The sequence below is a fragment of the Leptonotus elevatus genome, chromosome 4, assembly GCF_054856555.1.
Source record: "Leptonotus elevatus isolate MCC_2025b chromosome 4, RoL_Lele_1.0, whole genome shotgun sequence".
Classification (NCBI taxonomy): Eukaryota; Metazoa; Chordata; class Actinopteri; order Syngnathiformes; family Syngnathidae; genus Leptonotus; species Leptonotus elevatus.
The window spans coordinates 25,831,651-25,850,443 of NC_141242.1; positions in this window are offsets into that span (position 1 = coordinate 25,831,651).

Sequence of the window (18,793 nt, forward strand, 5' to 3'; positions counted from 1 at the left end):
AAAATGGATCTTTTTTTCTTCTTCATGTTTTTAGGATGAAACTGAATGATGACATCCCAATAACGTAAACATTTGGGGGGGGGGGGGGGGTGGCATAAGTGTTTTTCACATAGCAGCAATTATATTTTTAAAACACCCCATGGATCAAGAATTATGGTACACTTCAGACCCCATTATTTAAGCCTACTGGAACTGTTTCGAGGGGACAAGCATCTCTAATGAAGATAGGGAGCCGTTCACCCAGCCTGTTCCACTGCGAAGCCCGTTCACAGTACGGCAGCCCGAGGCAGTTTGAGTCCAGAGTATAGACAAGTGAAGACTGTTAAAACATTATCACTTATAGAGGCAGCGCTACAGTTATTACACTTGTCAATTAGTATGCTCTAGATCCCTGTATATGGTGCAATCACACAATGGCAAATTGTGCAATCACACAATGGCAAATTGATCTATTTTTCTTTTTCTATTTTTAATAGTTTTGGCATTGACATGATAGTGTTTTGACAGGAATAGTCATAATCATTGTGTATTTCTAAGGTCAAAAATATTAATTATATTCAGCTTAGGTAAACTCTTGGAATCAGCAATTGCAGTGCAGGACATTTTAAATTATGATCTTGCCAATAATATTTGGATGTGTACTGTAAATGCTCCATACACTGTATATGTGTCTGTAGTAATCAATAGAAAATAGAGTTATTTCCTGTGATGAATGAATAAAAGTAAATATTCCCTAATGTGATCATTTCAACCGCCAGCACCGCCCCAATGGAAAACCCCATTCATTTCCCTCCGTTTTATACATCTGAACAGTTCAACATGGTTTGATGTGTCTCCCTTGACCTTTTGTCAAAATGTGCGCTTGGTAGGAAAAAGGCTGCAGCTGGACACTGACGGCGGCAGTAGAGCATGAATAGCAGGGTAGCCCTGGGCACCATGAAAAATCCTGCTGAGAACTGTACAGACAGGGTCACAGCCCCTCCTTGCTGCTCCCCAAAAGGAGAGCGAGAGTAAACATGCGTAATAGGGAGCGCCTAAAAGAGACTTGGACTGTGCTCTTGTAAATAATTGCATTCATTGTTCTCTGCCACTGTTGGTTATGGTCACAAGCTGTTTGGTAGGCCCCTGTCTGTCTGGTGCTCCCCATGATCTTGGTGTCAGCTCCTCCGCCCCCAAGGGGAGCAACTTGTGCCAGGGGTGAGAATGCCAGCTCCCTGACCCGGTGGCCCTGCGTCTAATGTGCCCACGCTAGAAGCAAGCGGTCCCTCGGCCAACTCTGGGACTCGGGGCGTGCTGTGCGCATGCTGCTACGCTGTTAAATAAAGCTGGTTCAAAGAGCACATTCCTGCCCCTGGCCCAGCAGTGAAATGGCGAGCTCGCCGCCTCGTAGTGTCAAAGCAGCAGATTATCTCATTTTATTGCGTCGCCTTTATCTCGTCTGACGCGGGTACGAACTGATGCATGTTATTAGCCTCTGCTGTTGGATGCGGGTACAGCAAATGGCCTGTTTGGATGGAATTACCTGGGCTCCTTATCCTAAGTGACAAATTCACTTCAGTTGCTGAGATATTTCAGGAAAACTGCATGGACACATTATAAATACTTTGATGCCCACTCTAAATTTACAATAACCGTGGGAAGAACACACAATCAAGCACAATGGGTTAATAATAAGTGACTAAATACAGTAAATGAATATATGGACGCACTTAATCTTTAACATCAATTATATCAGTGTAAAATGAAAGTGAAAGAACCCAAAGCATTAATTATTTTAGCCTCTCTTTGGAAAAGTGTATAAGTGGAAAAGTTATTCACAAAATAGTCATTTATGCTGCATTCGAGGATGGTCAGAAGTCGAATATATATTTTCCCAGTTCCGACCTGAAAACGTTGGAGGCAAAAGTAAACAACCAAAATGGCAGATAGTGATACTTTTTTTATTTTTTTTTTATTTTGGTCCTCAAAACTCATTTTGACCTCCAGCAAACTTACCTTCTCACAATTTTGCTTCATTTATTGTTTTTAATCTTATTTCATAAACATTCCATACAATTCAGTATTTCACTGTATAATTTCTTGCAGAGAGACAGCAGCATATCGTCACGTACGTTGTGTTACGTGAAGTTATGTCGAATTATGAATGAACAAAGCTAACTAGATATGTTTTATACTCAAATAAATTGTGTTTTACTATTCATGGTCTGTGTTTCCAAAGCGGTCGCCATTGTAGAGTGACGTCACTTGTAGTCCGTCGGTGAAGTCAGTGTTTATTTTTCCCCCCAAAAAAGTACAAGGGGTCGTTCGCGTACACACTTCCTGGTTTGAACTCGGAAAAGTCTGACTTCCGACCATCCTCGAATGCAGCATTGGTTAAAGTCTGATTCCAAGAAAAACAATGTAAAAAAAACAGTACAAAAAAAGTTTAACTTTTACAAGCTAAACACATAACTGAGGTGCAATACCACAGGGGCAGTTGAGGAATGTAGTGAATCACACTAGGTTTTCACAAATAACACTCATCTGCATAAAAAAAAAAGTCTTAACATAGTAGCCAACAACATTTTCCAGGGCAGTTTCAGATGTAGAATCCAAATATCTCAGTTTGTTTTCTATATGCTCCCTAGTTTTTGTAATTTGACATTTTTTTAAGTATGATAATAATAACAATAACAATAATAATAATAACAATAATAATAATAATAATAATAAAATACCTGATTGTTATTTTGTCGAAACAAAGCTGAAAAAACGATCACATGCCAGTAGCGGCAATTTAATCCTAGAATGCTTACCTACTAAAATATGCCTTAAACTACCACCTAACCCTTAGAAAGTCTAAGATGTATATACCAGATTGTCCACTGAACCTTGTTGAGGCTACAACCAGTAGAGGATAAGCAGAGGTGGAGAATCGCACAAGCAGGTATTGAGTAGCGGCACCTGTGGCAAAAGCCAATACGTGGCAAGGTTTTTACTCTGTGGACCTGATTTTCCCCCTCTGAGGATAAGCTTACCTTGAGTTGGTCCTTGAAAGCTCCTGATAAACGGTCACCTGTTTCAGAGCAACTGGCCATGAGGAAAAGTGTTTAAAAATAATAATAATAAAAGTAAAAAAACTACAAATATCCTTACAGCAAAGTGATGTGAAACCTCCACTTAAAATGACCTAATAGATCCAGTATGTTCTAAGAATCCCTTGACATTTCAGGTATTGTTTTTTTAACCTCGCTTAGAAGTCAGAAGTGTGCAGTGTTTACTTAAAGTTGCATGGCTGCGCCAGTGCGCTACCTAGAAGTCTACCAAAATGCCCCCCCAAACACCCCCCACCCTAAAAAAAAAATGCCCCCCCCTCTCCCCCCAAATAAATAAATAAATAAATATATATATATATATATATATATATATAGTTGCTGTAAATTGAGATGGGAAACTTACCTCACAGTTTATCGGTTAAAACTTTTAGATTTCATGTTCTGCAATCAGATTCATTATGAGCAGTAAGCATATATATGCCTGTTGTAGCTTCCAAAAGGAAGAAGCATGGGAACTCACCCAGCGCAACACAGAATCATCTCCAGGCTGTAATGATCGAACCTCAATGACATCATGTGTGTTTGAGAGTGAGCTTTTGGTGCTGGTGCTGTGCGTCTTTTCAGAATACCAGTGGCCAAATGGAACACACAAGCTGTGGATGGAATGGAAGTCAGATGCTCTTGAGTAAGTTTGTTTCGTTCCTCATCTTCTGACTGGGATGGGGAGGTCTCTATAAGGGCTCTGTATGGTAGATGTCAGAAAGTAAGTCCAGGCCTTGGTAAGAAAATGGAATTGGATCTAATAAGCCCCAGGCTCATGTGTTTGATCTGCACCCTCACAGTACAGCTACTTACATCTTGAAGCGAAGAGCAGTACAGTCAGGATGTCATGGTATGTTGTTGTATAATAATTGCATGTTACAGTGAAGGAAAACCATTTTCTTGTGATGGTTGACATTATGAAAACTGCTTGCTACTTGAATTCAAACTTTTTGTAGGTTGCATTTAACGTCTACTTAGCAGCAACCAGGTTCACATATTCTTTGTTAACTATTTTTTTATACTGTATAAATTATCCTGCTGAGTACTTGCATCTGTGATGTGTTTTTACCGTCTTAGCTTGAAAAGCAAAAGCATTTTTACCCAGCAGCTACATCTGTCGGGATTTAATGGACCCTTTGTACGAGTGTATATTATATTGTTGCGTAGTTGTAATTGGCCAGTTTTATCAGCTCTGACTGAAGTAGGTGCCATTTAACCATAAAGGAGTAGACATCAAACAAAAGAGCGAACAAGGCCTGCAGGTAGTACTGTATAGTTAAACCGGAAGTGTGTCATATCCGCCCACACACGCTGAGTTTCCCAACAAGTGTGGGATGGTCACCCATGCTATGAAGCTTTGTATAGCGTGATGATCAGATAGAGAAATAGTCAGTAAAAATAGTTGTTTATGACATGTTGAAAGGTTGTTTGAGTAATAAAGCTCGGCAAAGACTTCTGAAACAGCTGCATATTTCTTTCATTCACATTCACTGGGTGCCTTGATGTTGTATTGATAAATATAATAAACCTTTACAGTCTTAAGTTTATTAGTCTCCAAATTGTGCAATGAAACAAAGACTGCATTTCAATGATGACATTTTTAATGAATTATTATTTTCCCACCAATCCATCTTAATTATTTTTTTTTTTTTTTTACTACGAATCCATTCTTCACTCAGCTTGTTAGTGTACTGGAGCCTTTACCATTTGACTTTGGGCAAGAGGCGGGGTACAATTACAGTATTCCAATTATTTGATATTAAACATATTTCCTTTTTATAGAGATCTGGATGTTGACGTCAGACATCCCAAAATGGGTGTTAGCGCCACCATTCTGGCAGGATAGAAAACACGTCTACTACTTTGAGTAAATGGCAGACATAACACTTTTACAATGATTGACAGCTGTTGTGGACCAGGTGCCACAACGAGAATGTGCAAAAGAAGGATCAAGCATTCTTCAGGCTACCAAAAGGGCAAAGAACAAGACGGAGGAATTGGGATCCTCATCATTGTGATATCCCTTTTTGTAGCGATCACTGCATATCAGGTGAATCAATTACTGTATCAAATAGTCGTGTCGATGTAGCTCAATTGTATAGTCATTAAATGAAGGCAAAGATGTGATCGGGCACTTTGTATACGGTGGCTGAACCAGCCGATGCAAATCGGCGTGAAGCTAGCGTCTTACCACATGCAAAATGTTGGAGAAATAATCTGTTTTGTTTGTTTGTGCTGCTGCCGTTTAATAGATATTACTCAATTAAATTTAATAACTGAACAATAGCAGAAAGAAGACTTTTTACAGCATGAATATTAATAACAGTGGTGCCGGGTGCGTCAGCAGATGCTAAGTTGGTAATATAGCTAAATAACACTGAAAGCCTTGCGTGAAACTGCTAATTTAGACGGCATTTACCACACATAAAGGAGAAATCGATGGAAACTGACCAACAGCAGAAAGGCCATTTAAACAGTATCAAAAACAAAGCAAAAAGGGCAAAGTGGAAGTTTTAAAATACCTTATCATTAAAGGGGAAGTCAACCCCCAAATTTTCTTTACAATACAATAGTATGTTCTCTGCATTCACTCTAGTCTAAGCATGGTACTCCGATTAATATTGTGTTTGTGGAATATGAGTTAAGCAGCAAAATCCACCTTTTTTTATTCATCTCAGGGGGCGGACATTTTGCCACTTGCTGTCAACTGAAAATTACATTGCAGTTACTCAGTGCTCATGTAACGACCAAACACGGCTCGCATGTTTGCTGAAGATGAGCCGTGATTGCTCACCTGTTTTCTGGACCTGAATCATGATAGGCCATTACCTGAGCCCTAAGCAATTGTGTTGTCATTTTCAGTCAACGGCAAGTGGCAAAATGACTGTCCCCTGAATGGGTGGATTTAGCTGCTTAACTCATATTCCACGGACGCAATATTAATCAGAATACCGTGTTTAGACGAGTGATGGTACATAGAACATATTATTTGTAAAGAACATTTTTAGGTTGACTTGCTCTTTAATGTTTTTACTATCTACTGTGGCATCACGAGGGAACGTGTAGTGGAAGGATGCTACATTCCTTTTTAGAAGGTGACTCACACCAAAATGGCCGCCCGTCTGGACACTACATCACCCAGGATGCATCACAACACCACCAGGTGTGGTCACTGAGACCCCTTGTTTAAAGCAGGGGAGGCTGAATGGAATGAGGAGAGAACAAAGAGGCAGAGGAAGACTGAGGAGGACTGGAGGGACTCAGGCCCCGTCCAGACGGAAGCAAAGCCGGCTTTGTTCCTCAAACAAATCCCATACACACAGAAGCATTTCAACACTTGCGTGTGTCCAAAAGAAGACGCTGAGGACGTTTAATGGTTAAAAAATATATGCCAAGTCTGGAGTGGCGCTGTAGCGCAGACACAAGGAGTTAACGGAAAGCGTAGAAGAAGAATCAGCGAAGAAGACGAACACTTTTTTTTTCAAATTTTATTGCAATCTACCTAACAAACATGGCTTTGCATGTATGAAAACAACATGAAAAAGGCAAACACAGGAGAAGTGACAATGGCAGGTGGTTCAAGTACACCGCTTTTGAACGTGGGAATAAAGAGGCAAAATATTTTGCTGCAAAAGCATAAGCAAGCTAAGGAGGCTGCGCAAAACGACTACGACACGGCTATACGCCATTGTTGTTGACAGACTGACAGTTAGCGCGCAGTCACGCACACGTCATCAATCTGCGAAAATGCGTCATCGAGCTGCGACCATTACATCATCACTGGAGGAGTATCCTGCATATGGTGTCCAGACGGACACGTACAAGGCGCGTTTAGAAATCTTTCCACTCTGGAGCCCGGTTTCAAGCTCTGAAACCGCGCCATCGTGTGGACGAACGGCCTAAACGGTAAGAAACTTGTGAGGATACATTGAAACTGGCTTTCGTGTGGACGGGGCCTCAAACACCGAAACCCACCCAACATGGAGGAAAGTTGTTTCTTTTGAGTAACAAAAACGACATTATTTTGGACTCTTGTTTTGCCAGCCTGAGTTGACACTTTATGATGATCTTTTGTTTTGTTTTTTAAGCCAACTGTCCTCGCCAAAGAAAAACAGTGATTTGTTTTAATGCTCAACATTGGCACACTCCTCCTGTCCTGGCGCACCTCTCATGATGTCACACCACAAAAAAATTGGTCTTTAAGCTGGGCAAACATTACTGTCAAAACGGCAATGATGTTAACTGTTGTGCTCCTCTTGTTTTCAAGCATGAACCTGAGGTGGTTCGTTGGTCTTTCTTTCCCTCCATCCAAGCTCACAGCATGGACAAAAGAGGAATCATTTTAATTCATGTTTTTTTTATAATTTTTTAATATCACTTAAACTCATTTTGATTTGAAAGATTAATACAATTGCTACAAACAAACTTCATGAATTAGTAGGTAACTTTCTATTGAAATGCTTTGAACTGCTTTTCAAATGCTTTGAAACGTCTTGCCAAATGTAATGGCTTTTTTCTAACAAGTATTGTGAAAATAAACAATTTGTGTTTTCATCACCTTTTTGAAAATAAAAGCAGGACACAGATCTCCAGGGTGTGGGTGCTACACAGAATCAATTCCTCACCATCCGATATCCTTTAAGAACAACCCCACTGGAAGATGTGCTTGACAATCTTGTCTTTAAAAAACATTTTTTGTAAAAACCCTGCCTGTGATTTCATACGCCTTTCAGTTGGCCCTTAAATTAATTATGCCCCACTTTTCTGTACCCCTCTTAAAGTCTTGCAATCTTTACTTTTAATGCTTTACATTCCATCCCACACGTTTGTTACTCGCCAAAGTCCTCGTTCACATATCATACAACGGAGAAGGACATTTTAAAGACAGTTTTGTTCGGAGTGACTAGAGGTTGGTGAGAGCCATTGCCATCTACTGGCCTGGCATGTGTGTTACATTATATTGCCGTGTTTGTAGTCGTTTTTGTAGGTCTGTTTAAACAGAGAAAATTTTGACAACAATGCCATTTGTGCATTTAAAAAAAAAAAAAAGAAATAGAACCCTTTTTATTTATTTTATTTAACTGCTGTCGTCATGTTCCCACCAATTGCTGTTATAGTAACTGATACAAACTAGTGGTGTTATTGTGTAATTCATCTTTTTTCTGGATAAACATATGATGAATTTACTTCCTGTTTCACCGGAAGCATTGCACTAGTTCTTTTTTTGCAGGAAGTGTGGAAATGAACTATACTTCTGCATTAAAGTTTCTGTTGAAATGTGTCAATGGCCAAAATAATCAGATTTTCTTTTCTTTTTTTAAGTGCTTGTCAGGCTGTATTTTACCTCCTTTTGCGCATCCGTTTACCCCCACGGAGAACCAGAAAATCTAACTGCAGCAGAAAGTGTTAACCAGTGATATGCACTTGGGTCTACCCCATCTCTGGGGCCAGACGTGATTGAGTCTGGAAATACTATCTCAGTTACACAGTGCAAGTTTCTCACAAACTTCTACCCTTATACAGATTACACACACAAGCACACAAGCATTTACTCACATCCCACATTTAAGTTCTAAACCAATTAGCCTTCTTTTTTCTTTTCTTTTTTTCTTATTTATAATTTCTCTTGATATGTTAGTACAATGGAAGCTCCACAGTTAAATGTCCGTAAAGTCATTCAACATGGATTTGGACTAAAATGTTCTGGACTTGTACTCTTTAGTTGCACAAAAATGGTTGTTTTGACATCCTGTTGTGAGATATAAAGTTAGTTAGTGAGATATATAAATACAGAAGGATATAAAGAAATGTGATGGTGACCACACCAATTTCTATTTAATTCATGACTTAAGAATGTACATACATGGAAGGTTAGTCCAATTAAAACATGACAAATTATGTTTGGCTGACAACAGTTTCTCCAGTTAGCTGGAAAATACTGCTGATGCAATTCTTTATTGCAATATAAGCCTTTAAGGTGACATGAACTTGTTTCAATGTGAGGAAACATACTAAGATGATGTGAGGTGATGTCATACAATATAGAGCAGCCGCACTTTTGGGGGTTATTGCACATGTTTGTGAATTGTAAGGGATTCTGCTGACCGGTATACTGCAAGAACTCGTGAGCGATACGCACAACTTGGTATGTGACCGCTATTAAAAACACTTGCAGTAATTTGTATTCATCTTTGAGCAGAGGTGGGCTATTCCGTCAATATTGAAGAGAGATCTGTCAATCTGTCAGTAATTTTAACAAAACCTGGTTAAATTAACATTGACGCATTGACGATTACACTTCTGTTCGTCTTCAAATATGACGAAAGTGAGTCAGATGATTTCCGAATGACGGATGTTCAAAATTCATTGACGTGCCCACTTCCAAGAATATGGTGTGCTTTGCTCTAGCTGCCATAGTATAGTATTGTATGGGAATTACTCAATTATGAAATGTGAAGATACATTCATTATTTTTTGTATTCTTATGTTGTGTTTTACTTTCTTAAGGAACGGCAGTGTTGCTAAAAGTCAAGTACCAGTGTGTTAATACCAAACTATCCCAACAGTTAAAACTGAACTCAAGTTCTGGAATGAATTCTGCACTTAAAGCAACAGGACAAGTCTTTGGAGAAGTTGCCACTGGACTATACCAACTGGTGGCAGTCTTTGTAAATTGCCTTCTGGGTTAAGATGCTAATTGTACTGTAAACTACAATAGATCCACAAAAACAAAATGTCATACCCAGCAAAAGGAGGCAAAAGTTCTCCGGCCATGTCTAAGTCTCCAAGATTTAGTGAGCATTCAAATTTAGGTACCGCCTCCAGCAGAAGAATGGATGCAGAAAATCATGAGGAACAATTCAACAAATGGGAGAGCAACTTTAAACTTCGAGAAGCAATGTTGTTGTCAGAAATGAATCAGAAAGAAGTAGAATGGAAACTTAAAGAGGCAATGTTGTTGTCCGAATTGAAGCAGAAGGAATGGAAACTAAGGGAGACGACACTGCTGTCAGAAATTAAGCATAAAGAGGTTGAGATGAAGCTCAGACTCGAAGAGGAGAGAACTAAATTGCAACAGTTACAAGCAAAAAAAGAAACCAAGAATTCTCCAACGCTTTCAAGGACATGCAACAGTTGCAAAGATCTGAACTGTTTTGGGGTTGAAATTCAGGGAAATGCTGCATATAAAGAAACTAAAGGTAACACTACAACAAACCCAATTGTATCAGCATTCCTTACTCAACCATTATCTCCTAAAATCTCAACAGCTCGGGAGCCTGGAAGTCAGACTCAAGCAAGTTCAATAAGCATGAATATTCCTCAAGTTCCACAGCCACCAACTTTCAGTAGTAAACCCCTGAAATGTAATGATTCGGAATTGTCTTCCGTGTCATTTATTGACAGAAAGCCACCAACAACGAAGAAGACAGTTACACTGAAAGATTATCCTTCTGATTATGCACACCAAGCTGCAGAAGGTTTCCTCCACAGAGATAAACAAAAAGCACGCAATGAAGCTTTCACAGTACTCCAAGAAAGAACTGATTGCCCCTCTTTTCTGGAAAGAGCGTTCAGAGATAAGCTGATGAGATGGCCCAAGATCAGAGATGATGATCCGCTGGCACTCAAAGCATTTGTAGACTTCTTGAAAAGCTGCAAGGGAGCGGTTGCACATGGTGAAGAACTAACCTTTTTGAACAGTTGTGAGGAAAACTGTAAGTTACTTGAAAAAATGCCTGAATGGATCATCCACAAGTGGAGTCAAATTGTTATTGATGAACTTGAAACTCATGGTGAATATCCTAATTTTGCACGTTTCACACAGTTTCTAAAAACAGAAGCACAGACTCTTTGCAGCCATGTCCCCTCTCGACCCATCATGAAAAACAAATCCTTGGACAATCATCGATCACTACAGCAGAAGAGGAGTCCCAAAACAAGTACACAACCAAAGACTACTATCTCCCAAATAGTGTCCAGCAGCAAAATGACATTGTTCTGCTTTTTTTGCAAAAAGGAAAGTCATGACATGGCTAGGTGCCCCATATTTGCAGCCAAGACTCTTGAGGGTAAGAAAACATTCATACATGGCAACCATCTGTGTTTTGGATGTTTAAAGAAGGGACACTTCATCAAGGAATGTAAACAAAGACATGTTTGTAACACATGTCACCGTCGTCATCCAACCATCCTACATACAAACTCCATTAAAAGACCTGCAAATATTGCAAAGAATGACTTTACTCCCACAGAAGGCCACAGAAGACCCGGGGTGAATAAGGTTCTATTCCACTCTTCAGCAAAACGTTCTTCTGCTACATCGAGTATTGTTCCAGTTTTTGTCTCGTCAATTGTGGAGCCAGAGAAGGAAGTACTTACTTATGCAATATTAGATGCACAGAGCAGCTCGACATTCATCTTAGAAGATGTGCTTGACAAATTGAATGTGGGTATCCAGTCAGTTAAACTAAAACTGAGCACTATGACTGCTACTGACACAATAATAGCAAGCAAGAATGTTCAAGATTTACAAGTAAGAGGCCTAAACTTGGACAGTCACATTCAGATAAAGCAGGCATACGCTCGTGACTTCATTCCAATGAATAAGGGTCAGATTCCTACCAGTCAGACCGCACTACAATGGCCACATCTGGCACACTTAGCTGACAAATTACCACCATTTCAAGACTGTAATGTGGGTCTTTTGATTGGATATGACTGTCCATCGGCCCTGGCTCCTCTTGAAGTCATTGTTGGTGCTACAAATGAAGCTTTTGCACAGCGGACAGAACTCGGGTGGAGCATCATAGGCCCATCAAACCCCAGCTTTGACTGGGAAAGAACCAAATCCACCTCCTTAGTGACAATTCAACCGTCTGAAGGTACTGATGTGAAACTTCAATAACTTTACATTATTCCATTTTTCTAAATAAACCAAAGTATCCATGGCATACTGGATCACCTGCACAGATGATTGTCAGCAAGTCTACAGCAGATGCCGTACAAAATGTAATTTCTACATACAAAGCCATGTTATCAGTTAAATGCAGTGTTGTCACTGTTACCTTGAAAAAGTGACTTAAGCCAGGTTCACGCAGCAAGATTTTAAAATTGTCTGGTGACTTCCAAACTGTGAGAGACACCACATGTGATGAGAAAAAAAATCACAAAGTAACAGTTTTGAACGTATAGTGTGTGGTGTGCAGCCACACGGCACAATCAACAACACTCACGAACCGAGTTCATTCATGAATGTGACGGGAAATCTAGCAAAACCTCTCAAGATAAAACGTGACTTCCAAGTCAACAAAAATGAAAAAAAGGTGTAAAAAGAATAGGCATCGTTTAAAGAAGTGTAAATGGGATCTGGGTGGCGAGGTGGTGGCATTGCTTGCCTTCAGCGCTGGCGGCATGGGTTTGCGTAGTATGTGTGTGTGGATTAAAAAAAGGAATGTTATAGCGCAAGCACGGACATTCTGCTGCATCATGACTGTTTTGATTTTGGATTCCCCACCGTTTTCCTCACCGGCTCGCTTTCTGATTGGCTGCAAGTCACCGGCAAACGGCAGCGAAATCGGGCCAAAACAGGGCCAAAACAATCCAACATGTTATGTTATATCCCCGATTTCAAGTTAGATGTCTTTCTGAGGGCTGATTGATATCAGTATGAGCCGAGTCTGGTGTCAACACACAGCAGGATTATTTGTTAAGATTATCGTTTGGATATTGGCACATACTTACAATTGTCGGGAGGGGAAACTCTGGGCTAACATCGGGCCAATTCTCCTGACATGTGAACCAGGCTCTAGTTACTTTACTGATAACCAGTTTAAACATACTTATGACCCAGTTTTGCAGGGAGTTAACGGGAAGCGTAGAAGAAGAATCAGCGAAGAAGACCAACACTTTTTTCCAACTTAATTGCAATCTACAGAACAAACATGGCTTTGCATGTATCTAAACAACATTAAATAGATGGACACAGGAGGAGTGACAATGGCGGGTGATTCAAGTACAACACCGCTTGTTGAACCTGGGAATAAAGAAGCTAAATATTTTGCTGCAAAAACGACTACGACACGGCTATTCGCCATTGTTGTTGACAGACTGACAGTTCGCACGCATACATCATCAATCTGCGACAATGTGTCATCAAGTTGCGACCATTACATCATCACTGGAGGAATATCTTGCATATGGTGTCCAGACGGACCCGTACGGGGCGCGTTTTGAAATCTTTCCACTCTGGAGCCCGGTTTCAAAAGTGATCGGTTTCAAAAGTGATCGAAACCGCGCCATCGTGTGGACGAACGGCCTAAACGGTAAGAAACTTGTGAGGATACATTGGGATGCATTGAAACTGGCTTTCGACGGGGCCTTAGGGTTAGGGTTGTCGAAGCCACTGGCCATTGTTGCAGCGTACCAACCAAACGGAAATAACTTACTTTAAGCATCAGGATGTCGTGCCGAGTTGAAGGCCCGACGGCAGAACCAAGGATATTTTGTCCTAGGGATGGAACAATACGGGTAACTCACGATTCAATACTGTGACGATAAGTGACCCACAATAACGATTATATCACAATACACGATATCTACGATATTCGATATATTGTCAGAAATGTTCTCGCCGATATATCACGATATTCAGTGTGAGTGACAGTGAAAACTTGCCGACTGCCAATAGTGTCTAGACACTAGTTCTTCGCCACTGCTTCTGCCTACTTTACCACCATTTAGGGATTAGCGCCCCCACAAACAGGACAGGAGAGATTAAGTACTGACGGTGACAGCAAAGGATCACAAAAGTCAGTTTGGATTGGATCACGGATTTGAGTCACAGATTGAATCATTTCAAAAGATAATTTTTTTTTTTTTTTTTTTGAAAGAAAACACCTTTGCCCATTACATTTTTTTTATTTATTTTTTTATCAACTCAAAATGGCTAATTTGGTCGTTTAGGATTTAGGAACACAACTTGAAGTGCAATAAAAGGCAGATACATTCTTATTTTATATCTGGTCCACGTATAAAATAAGGTATTAATGGCGCTTAAAGTTGTTTTCCTGAAATCTAGGAGTTGAATGTTTTTATTTATTGGAAAAGGTGTTTTATAAAATAAATGAAGACTAAGTTCTATTATCTTTTTTTTAATAATGAAAAAGACCCTTCCTTTCCTTTAAACATGGAGAGTGAATTACAAAGTAGCCTAGGCCCAGGATATTGAAAAAGTAAAGATAGAAAGCCAGGTAGGTGTCACTCATTACTGTTGCCAGCCCTTTTTTGCACTTCAGGGCCACCATTCCAGCCAGGCACTAATGCTAACACTCACTACTAGCGGCGTATCATACGATGATGACATAATTAACGAGCAGTAAATTAGCATCCTAAATTAGCGATTAAATATACTTTCGGGATGGCATTGGGAAAATGTTGGTAGAAAATATGTAATTTAAATAAAAACTTTGATATGTAAGCCAATACATCGAAAAAGGAAGTCAAGCTGGCGGTCACGTCGCCGCGCAGGCCGACTTCAAAGTAAAAGCCCACCAAATCATTGGTATCTATGTATTGTTTGGTAAAGCTTTATTTTTTAATTTAGCCTTGGTGTAGGCAGCGTGTTGAGTATGTTTCCAGCTTCATTGACATGTCTGAATGACGGGGTAAATCCATTATGTGCTTTGCGCTGGTGTGCCGTCATATCGATACTGCCGTTAGTGTATCGATATATTTCTTGCAACAGAGAGCACAATATATTGCAATATCGATATTTTTCCCCACCCCTATTTTTTCCTATTTAAAATGTATCTGCGTCCTTTGGCAAACTTGCACACCCACACATATGCTTGGAGCATGTGGTCACATGACCAAGTAAACAGCATGCAGGGTGTCAAACATTAAAGAGACAAGAGCATACCCTTTCACAACGGTTTGGTAGCCACGTTGCAACTAGCTTTGTCCTTGCTAATGCTAAGCTAGTTTTTCTCTAAGGTCCGCCAGCGTCCACGTTCGCAAATTAGGCTACTCCCTTTCATCTGTTGCTAAGGAAGCGTGCAGCGTTTGCAAAGTCCCGTTTGCAAAGTCCCGTTTGCAAAGTCCCGTTTGCAAAGTCCCTTTCATCTGTCGCGTGAGAAGCCAACAACTAGACGTTAAGCCAGCCAATTATTCCCGTTGCTATGATGGTGTCTCGCAGTCATACACCTTCCGGGTACGTCGCTTCCGCGCTTGTGCGATTCCCACATAAAGGAGACAGGAGATCCCATTCAAATGCTCCGCTCTGACATTATGCAATGACGCAATCTTACTCGAATGGAAAAATTATGAATTGGCGATATAGTAAACACCTGTCTACAGTACATGGTCCACAATCAACCCTAATATTTTCATCTTTAGTTGTCACAAACTCAACAGAGGGACTGTGTTTCCAGCTTGGAATTGCAAATGTCTGTACTTCCTTCATTGGTATGTACATGTGCAATGTTAACGTGCTAAAACGTGACATGGCGCATACGTGACATAGAACTCATTCCCTGACGCTTCACGGTTTAAAACGTAAATCTTTTCCCTTTATAACTTATATGTGCCTTAATGTACAGTTATTGTGTACCTGTGGATTTCGTAAAAGGTGTGTTTTACCGCCTTTATTTAATGTAGCACGTTAGATTCCTAGTTATGCAGAATGGCAGCCAATATTGAGTAACGTGTTAATAACGTGTTACTGTCATCACTGGTTGTGGTTAAGATAAAGTCAACTGTAATGTTTACAATTTGATAACACATTGGTAATTAATTTCTACTTTTTAGTAGGGATGTAATAATATCCAAACATCTCGATACGATATTATCACGATATGAAGGTCACGATACGATAATTATCACGATATTGTGGGGAGGTTGGCGATACAAAAAAAGGTCACAATATTGTAAAAAAGAAAAAAAGACCTCATTCTAAAAAACACACACAATATTGTGCTTTTGTACATTACAGCAATGAAAAATATTATAAATATATATAAAAAATATATAAATATAAAGTTAAAGTACCCACTGATTGTCAATATATATATTGAGGCACTTACTTGCTAATGCAAGCACACATTGAGTTCCTACACACATTGACTCTGTTCACAAGCATATTACGTGAACCATCGGTGTGGATTTTAAACATAGAAGGGCCAAAACATGCTTATGAAAATTAAACTGCACAAAAAAATTAGCCACCAGAGGGTGCTAGAACTGCACAAATGGAAATCAACCAGAATTTTTTAACAGATGTACTGCTTTTAATATTGTGACATGTCGACGACGATATATTGTGGCAGTTTTAATATCGCAATATCACAACATTGCCGTTATCGTTTCATCCCTTCTTTTTAGACAGAATATATTCTTCATGTAATTAATTTTTTTTTTTTTTACTTAGCATAATGCAAATGTACATAGGTTTCTCTTGTGGTTTGTTGGCAGTATATAAACAAATAGAGAAACAACAATGTAATGTCATACCAATTCTCTCCATTAGTCGTCAGACCTGTCTATCAAACATCCACTGCCTCCTTCCTTTGTGTTCAGAGTGTGACGGTGAATACAAGAGCCGATCATCAGTACTGTTCCATTAAACCAAGTGCCACCACCTTCAAGTATTAAATGTATAAGTTCATTATTGACAATAAAGCTGTCATTTCACTAAACCAAGTGGGATCGATGAACACAGGTGCCAAATGTTGACTTTTATTATTATTATTATTATTAGTATTATCAGTAGTAGTAGTAGTAGTAGTAGTAGTTGTTGTTGTTGTTGTATCATAATCATTGTCATTATTAAGGAATCAACACTATGTTGATTTAATAGCCACAATGGGGTAATAGTCTTTCTGATATTCGTATAAAATGTCAGTTTTTAGAAACCCAATGACATTATAGTAGATTGTTATATGATCACCCGGAATGGAGTTTGCTCTACACTCCTAATACGACTACATTTTCCCCCCACTTACTACTTTCATCTTGCATTAGAAAGAGCAATTTCCTTGGAAATGTTGTTTGAGTCATACATCAAGGGGCATAGTACCCTTCAGGTTTGGGCATGAATCCAGTTCACTGGTGACCTGAGCTTTCTTGTGCAAACTGTTCTAGCGTTCAAAGGCTGCTGAGTGCCCTTTCCTGCTTTGTCAAGCTCATACAAGGATGTATCAAGTATTGGCCGGGAAGGCATGACAGTACCACTTTTCAAGTGGCAGCCTGTGTATCAAAGTCTGCCATATTCTGTGTGTATTCATTTCTCGAATGTAGTGTTCTTAGACATGCATCAGTTTGGCATTCCACATGCATTTATGTAAGATTGCGTGTTGCTCTGGTGTCCCAATAGTTGTATGTGCGTGTGCTTTGTTCTGTGCTTGAACTCTGGGACTTTGTACCCTTTGAGAGGCATGCCAGCCAGTCAGCTGAGAGAGCAAAACAAGATGTGTTTGAATTGAAACAAACACACGGATGTAAACAGGGGAGATTACTAGGCCCACAGAACAGGAGAGATACGGTAAATGTAGTGATGCTGGACTTTGTGTTGTCGCTTTGAAGCTGGTTCCAGATGTTTGAGTGTTGCAAATATATCTAACATGAAAAGCAGACACAAGCCAGATTAGACTAGCATTTAGTCAACTGCACTATATTTTAATAGCAGCTTTTTAATCATTCACCAACCTTTTTTTTTTCACGTGTGATTCTTTCCTGTGAATAAGACAGTTAATACACCCCATGCCTTCAGGGGTTGCCGCACAGATGGTAAGATTAAATCCTTTGCATTTACCATGGACCAATATGGACTCCAGACTTAAAATTTGCCATTAAGCGATTATACGAACAGTCTGGGGATTAGCTCTATTGATTATGTGTCTATTATTCCCAGGCTGACCCGTGACTGACAAATTATCTAAATGCCCTTGCTACCCTCAAGACAGAGTCTACCTGATGATGTTGTCATCCAGAAAAGTGCAAACAGCAACGGCACTGACCGACCTGAAAATTCTTTGAACTGCCGATGAATTGCAAGTCTATCAGCAGCTGTTCAGGATGACCCTACCCCACAAAAATCAATCCGCTCAAACATGTGCAATGGCTGGGTTGTTAGAGCAGTAGAAAAGGACAGCACATGCGATTTTTTGCATGTAGGCCGTGGTGCAAAGATAATGGGACCTTTCCCAAAACGTTTTGACGTAACAGTTGTAAACCTTTGAAAGGTTCCACTCATTCAAGTTCAGTAAGTTGAACCTATGGACTCCTCTTCAGGGGAAAACGCTCTGACCAACTCACGACTTATGTCATTGTGTTATTTTCAATGATTAAAAGGTGACTGCACTTGTTAACCTCTTATTCATATCCATTTGTGTGAACCATCCAAAACTGATCAGTAAAGCAGCTACAGTTCAAGGCACCACTTGTGTGCCAGGTTGCCGCCTCCATCTGGGCATTGATCTGGACACATTGACTGACCGATTGCTTGGCATTTGGCAAAGCCAGCCATCTGAAGCTTCACATTGTTTTCCTTTTGCCATCGTATGCGTCTCGGGCCGCCTGTTGCCGCAATGCATGCTAATGTGGGGCGAAGTATGTGTCGGTTATCTCCTTCTGGAAAAAACAGTGCCCTTGTTGCTTCATATAGCCCGGCTCTGGTGACCGGCCATTGATAAGGCTAATGTCTACCGATAGCTACCACGCTT